The 6,905-nt window shown below is 30.9% G+C and overlaps 1 protein-coding gene across 2 annotated transcripts in view; it reads left to right on the top strand.

The window, feature by feature from the left end:
- Positions 1 to 2,741: 2,741 nt before the first annotated feature.
- Positions 2,742 to 6,905, top strand: part of LOC119837408 (prothoracicostatic peptides) — a 53,185-nt gene continuing 49,021 nt past the window's right edge. For both annotated transcript variants that reach the window (XM_038362983.1, XM_038362984.1), the window contains exon 1: positions 2,742 to 2,794. The gene's annotated coding sequence lies outside the window, so the exon portion shown is untranslated. The remainder of the gene's footprint in view (positions 2,795 to 6,905) is intronic.

Below are 6,905 nucleotides of genomic sequence, written 5' to 3' on the forward strand. Positions count from 1 at the left end.
TAAATGTTATTTGCAGTTAACAATTTTCTTTTTTCTTTATTACAATATTTATGGCAAGACTAGGTATATATATACATAAGCTAGTGATACGCCCAAAAGAACCAAAAAATACAGAGGAATTGAGAACCTGCTCCTTATTGAAGTCGGTTAATAAGCTGTATCCTATTGGTAATCTGCGCGAGTAAATATAGTTAATATTAGGAGAACATCAATTTATTACCGTCCAATCTGCAGACAAACATGAGGCGTGTTTGTGCACCACGCTACGTGCTCGCCGCCCACTATTTTATTTGCACAAGCTGGGTAATACTCGTGTGTGTATGCACTGAATCCGCACTTAATGTGATGCTGTTTCTCCAGTATTTATTTTATTAAACCATCAGTGATTATAATTGACACTAATGTAGATTATTTAATTCTTAACATGATTTAATATTTTACATTTAGTAATTCTAGCTGAGTTTTCAAATAAGTTATGTGTGAGGACTCCATTTTGATCACCGGTGAAGTAATAAAAATAAATATTTCCTGAAGGCTTTCATCACTACTTCCTTGTGAATATAAGTCACAAATCAACTATAGATAGGTTGTTAGTCATTGAATTAATTCAATTTTTTTGGTGGATTTCTGTGGGGGAGTGGTACTTACCCGGCGCGAGCTGGCAGAATTCGTGCCGAAACATGTTCGACTCCTACATAGAAAAATTGTACTTAATGACATAGAAGTCTTAAAAAGGGTAACTATCGAGTTTCAAGTTTCATCACGAGCTTCCTAATCGGTAGTAGTTTTCAATTTTTACAAAATTTTTTCAATAAGAAATACGCTCTTGTAAGAGTATGCACGAAAAAAGTTATATCCTTAATTTGAGTTCAATGAAAATTAGTCAATCAAAAGCTTCATACGTAAATAGACGTAGGCACATGACCTATATTCTACACCTTGCCACAAAGAAACCCGTTCGCAACAACTAGTATATAATACCGTGTCGCGCCAATGAATGTAAAGCGCGAATAAAAACAGCACTTACTTTAACAGCTACTGCTAATTGATAGCTACGGTTTACGCGTACAAGTAATTGTTGATCGAAGTTATGCCCCGAACGAATGGCGCACCCGTTTAAGCAAATTGAATTAAGTATCATTAAACTATTATGAGCTGTATATAAACTGTAACACGTCCATTATATGTAGTATGATGAGCAGTGGTGGCTCGGTGGTGAGGACCTCGGGCTTTAATCGAAATCAGTGGTTCGAAACTAGGCGAGTGTGCAAGAAATTATTTTTCTCATTGTTGCTGTTATATGTCTTCAGTAAAACTATAGTGCCTAGGCTACCAAACGATACCAAAATATAAATAATTCATTTATATTTTGTGTTACAAAATTTCTCTGTAGCTTTATAATGAGTTACAAGCTAATGGGTTACGGCTACGTGTTGCCTCTTTCGTAGTAAAATATCGTTGTACGTATACCTGCCTATGTTCAGGAAGTTTAAAAAAGTCTTGGTCTGATATCGAATACTCTAAACACTTAACAAAACAATATGAAAGACGTCTCATTCAGTCCAGCTGTATTTTTTTTATAAAACTGTTGACAATGAACATAACCTTATCTCACTGATAACTACAAATTAAACAAAATTATAAATTCCTATGTGTGTGATAAACTCAGAAATAGCAGCACCAACATTTTTCACTTTAAAAAATTTCGCTTACTCGACAATCGTGGCCTAAATTAAGACATCTAAATACGTATCCAATACATTGCAAGTGTTTATTACAAAACAAAGATGTCCATATTAATCGCTGTTAATTAATAGACGGATAGTATTTAGAGCATAAGGAAAACTATCGGAAGTTTTTACGACTGCCATTTTAACTAAGTTTACGAGCCTACATTCGCGTTAACAGTTCGCCAACAATTGCTCTTTATGGCACATGACATTAAATTGTTATTATTACTTTATTTCTCCTGCACTGTGGAAAATTCGATACAGATATTTGGCAACTTTGGAATGTTCACTACATAGTACAAAACAAAGTCGCTTTCTGTGTCCCTATGTCCCTATGTAGGCTTAAATTTTTAAAACTACGCAACTGATTTTGATGGGTTTTTTTTTAAATAGAGGAGAGGATTCAAGAGGAAGGTTTATATGTATAATAATACCAAACTACCACGAATAACACGGGCAAAGGCTAGTATTCAATAAAGACAGCTATAATTCAATTTCTCAGAGAGGTGTAGGTCTGCATGCGACATTTGATTATGTGACTTAATTAATTTTAAGAAGGCTGCTTGACATTAATCGTACGCTGGCAAATTTCATCACAGAAGCAATTGTAAATAGAAAACTTTCCCAAAAAGAAATAAATTAAATTGAAATATTATTAAAAGTTACCAGTTAATAATAAGTTGTTTGATGACATAAGGAATATCTTTAAGGCTAATAATGCAATTTATACTCGTTACGTAACTCATTATAATTAATATCTTATTTAAAACAAATAACCATTATTGCACAAAACAAAAGATCTGTCTTAACAGACAACAATTGATATCCATAAAGGATTTTAGGCTTCAATCCTTCAGTCATCATCAAGACGTCATCAGTGACGTCATTGAAATTGTCAAAATGGGCGGGGCTTAAGGAGCCATGCGCTGGTTGGCTCCGCCCATCGACTCAACTCGGCCAAGTAGTATATAAGGCTTCGGAGGCTTAAAGGGCATTAGTCGTGATCGAGACACAAGGTAGAAGCTTACTGTCCGTTCCCGAAAACTTTGCCCCGAAGTATAACGGTGAGTTCATTATCATATATTTCATTCCCTGAAATCTGTATGCAAGATAATTACGATTTAGGGTCACATGGTTTATAGGCAGAATTGTTTGCAAAATGAACATACTTTTTATCAGTATTTAGGTACACTTTGAACACTGTTTTAAATTATTTTCTGACATAATAAAAATAACAGAAAATGTACATAATTTTATATAAGTTTTTGCATATTATACTGTAAGATAATTCAAATAAACTGTGTGATTGTTTAAAAGCACAAAAAAGCAGTTATGAATATCTATTTAAAATAAAAGAAACATTAATAGGAAACAAACTATAACAATTTTGTAAAAATCATAATTTATATAGCTTTGCAATGTTGTACTCATTATTTATAACAGACGAACTTTTGAAAAGAAGAGAATACTTTGTTAAAAAGCACAGGGACAGGTCCCAAGAAACAAAAAAGTCGCATTCCGTTCATAAGAATTATAATTACTTCTGAGAATAAACCTAAGCACCAAAATGTGAATAATTTATCATATAATTTAGTTTTTATATAAACATCGTGCAAACACAATGATATAATTGTGACAAAATATTTTACAAAAAGATTCAGATCTGAACTCTTGATATACTTCATAGGAAAGTACAATAGCTAAAGGATTCAATAAAAACACATTACATAGGACAAGAAAACAATTCCAACAAACCAAACCGTCAAATTACTATAAATACTGTTAAGTTAATTTAAAATAGAGTAAATAACATGTTTAGCACACATCCGTAGAACAATAAAGCGTAATATAAACATACATACATCAACTTTCTATTTAATTGAATGTATCTATTCATTAAAAAAATATTTATACCTATATATACCTGTATACAGATAAATCCTCAGTTACGGATGTCCAAAGTTATTGCAAAAAATATTTCTTAAAGATTTTCATTCAAAAAGCATTATATGTACTGTATATTATATGTATATTATATGTAACTATAATCAGATGAGTGCGATAGTATTGGAAACAATGCATTACATTGGTTAGCGAATGAAATGCAGACGACATCTATGTAACATTAATTATTATAGATATCTACTTTGACTTCGCTTTTCGTCTGACACCGCCTGAAACAAAACCTTTTTGCGCTAAAACTTATCCAAGTAGGCTCTTGTATTTTGTTGATCCGCCTAGGACCTATAACTTATGTATATTTATTTTATGCGGTGTCTTTCCGTCGCAAAGAATATGTTACAATGTACACTAATATTATAAAGAGGAAAACTTTGTTTGTTTGGTTGTAATGAATAGGCTCAAAAACTACTGGACCGATTTTAAAAATTCTTTCACCATTCGAAAGCTACATTATCCACGAGTAACATAGACTATATATGTACCACGGGAGAAGCCGGGCGAACAGCTAGTATAAAATAAACAAGAAGCTATTTATACATCGAATGAGTAAATACTTTATTGAAATCATTCTGAAAATTTCCAATAAATAACGACACAGTTATAAACTCTTTAACTGGGGCTACTGATTGTTTAACAAACTGTAAGTCTAATTTTTAATTTTATAGCATTGAAATGCTTTTATAAATGATTAAAAAAAATTCTCAAATTGTAAGTCATTAATATACATAATTCCTTATAAACAAATAAATCATCTCTAATCACTATTAGGCACTTATCTATCAACAACTTTAAGCTCAGTCCATCTATTTGAATAAAAGTCAAATTCTCTTGTATTTATGTACAAAAGCAAACAAATTTGTTATAAATTACGAAATGATATTGATGAGATTACTGGAGGCGCTAATTCGTTTCATTCAAGAGAAAATTCAATTCAATATGTCATTTAGGATCCAATTTTAAATTATCTTTGTAATTAATTTATTTATTCAGCCTTTTAATCCGGTACAAACATGATGTTAATTTTAATTGCATAAATTTTAAACTATACCTTTATTTTTTCTCCCTTTTGCGATTGATCCAACAAATAACATTTAACTGTTTAAGTAACGCGTATTGTGAGATCAAATAAATATATTCGATTAGGAGAATACTTTTGTGCCACTTGTTGAGATAGTAATAAAAATATAACGTAAATAATATAATCTAATGCGCAATTTTTTTATTTACAATAATTATTCGGTTATAGTTTAACAACTGAAATAACTACGTTTACACTTGGATAAAATATATTATGCATGTATTGAAGATTTCGAACATATTTTTTTGTATTTAATTTATATAAGAAGAAATAAATAAAATAAAACGATGTCAGAATTTAATTCAATATCGATATGCAAGAATGAATCCGGTACCACATACGTTCAGACATCCAACAACAATAACTAATAATTCAAACAAACAATTACTACAGTTTATAATAACTTATGTATGTTTTATTGAAAATGAAGTAATAACGAGAAACTAAGCAGAGGTGTAAGTTTTAACGAGTACATAAGTTCGCGCCGGGTTGGTTTGATTCCTGCTAACATGTAATGAAAAGATTTTTAATTAACAAAGGTACTACAGTGATTATTCTGTAACCTCAGATGCAATACCTCTTCAATTAATTGATCAGAATAATAGAGGCAATTATACAATTATACTGCCTGTTAAATCAACTATCGTTTTTGTTGATTTTATTGCAATATTAGTTAAACTACATTTTTTAAAGATAGAATGTCATTTATTCCTACATAAGAAAAAGAAAAGCGGTTTTTTATAACAGAAAATAATATTTTAAAATTCTTCAACACCTATCGCATGATGTAGCAAAGTATAGGATTTCAAATGTACTTAAAATTAAAATTAAATATCATAAATTTTTTCAGTAAGACATATTTAAAAATTGTCGATTGGTGTGCCTATTTTTGTATCAGTCCAATCCACCAAGCACTGTCAGCCTCACCCGCAAAGTAATCCATCAAATAATCGTTGTTTACGATAACAGGAGTTTGTGTATGTGTGCATTTATTTAAATTATTTTTTCATTTGTCAAACGCGGATTTAACAAAGTCGACGTGTTGAGATGATCGTTATTCATTAGAGTAACAATAGAAAATCGCGCTGTGGCTCTGTATCTGTGGTAAACATATATAACTGTGAGATATTTTTCACTCAGTGACCATTTTAGGTCTTTAAGCGTATAATATTTTCGTAGCCGCCATCTACGTAGGGTCTACGAATCCTCTACGAATGTAGAACTACATTTTAGGCACTTATCTATGTATCAATTTTTCATTTATAAAAATAACAGCTAAATTAGCTGTCATTTTTAGAAGAAAATCCAAAACCCATTTAAATACATATTTGAAAATTTAAAATTTAGACTAGATACTTAGACTAGTTTTGACCAAAATGTATTCTCATTCTTTTTAAGTTTACCTTTAATTTTTTAACGACATTTTAATGATTTACCTATTACAATATTCGCAATTATACAGTAAGTACTGCCATAATAATTATAATCAACTAAACCTGAGTTTTCAATTTTCGCGTATATTCAATACCAAATAAACAATATTTAATAATGATTGCTCGAACTACAAATAATTTCACAGTAGAGAATTACTGAATTTAGAAAAATTCGACCATCAAATAATTCACGTAAGAAGTAAAAATAGAGCTTCTGCGTCAACGAACAAGCAGCTCTAAATTTAGTATCCAACCGTAAATAGAGCATAATTAACGAGTGCCATTAACTATCTTTCAGTCACTATTAACAAAAAGGGACAGGAGTTCATCCAGATAAATATTTAAATACACAAATAGAATGTTTTCCCCATTGTATCGGCGATAAATGGTATGCGCTTAACGAAATGTATCCCCTTTGTTCAGGCTCTGCTATTAGGTCGGGAGTTCGTCTCAATACTGCCTGTTAAATTATAAAGGGAGTCATTTATATCTTAGTTCACTGTTTGACTTGAAAGAGAAGTGTACGTTCTGTTACACTTGCCCGAGATCAGGTTTCAGGTCAACAATTTGAAAGGCTTAAAATAGGAATCAAGCAGGCGCGGATCTTTTTTTAGATGGAATAAAAATTATGTACTTAGTCTGGCCATAAATACTGTTACACTTAATTATAAAAAAATATTACATTTGAATTTCGAATCTGTC

Source organism: Zerene cesonia, chromosome 27 (genome assembly GCF_012273895.1).
Source record: "Zerene cesonia ecotype Mississippi chromosome 27, Zerene_cesonia_1.1, whole genome shotgun sequence".
Taxonomy (NCBI): domain Eukaryota; kingdom Metazoa; phylum Arthropoda; class Insecta; order Lepidoptera; family Pieridae; genus Zerene; species Zerene cesonia.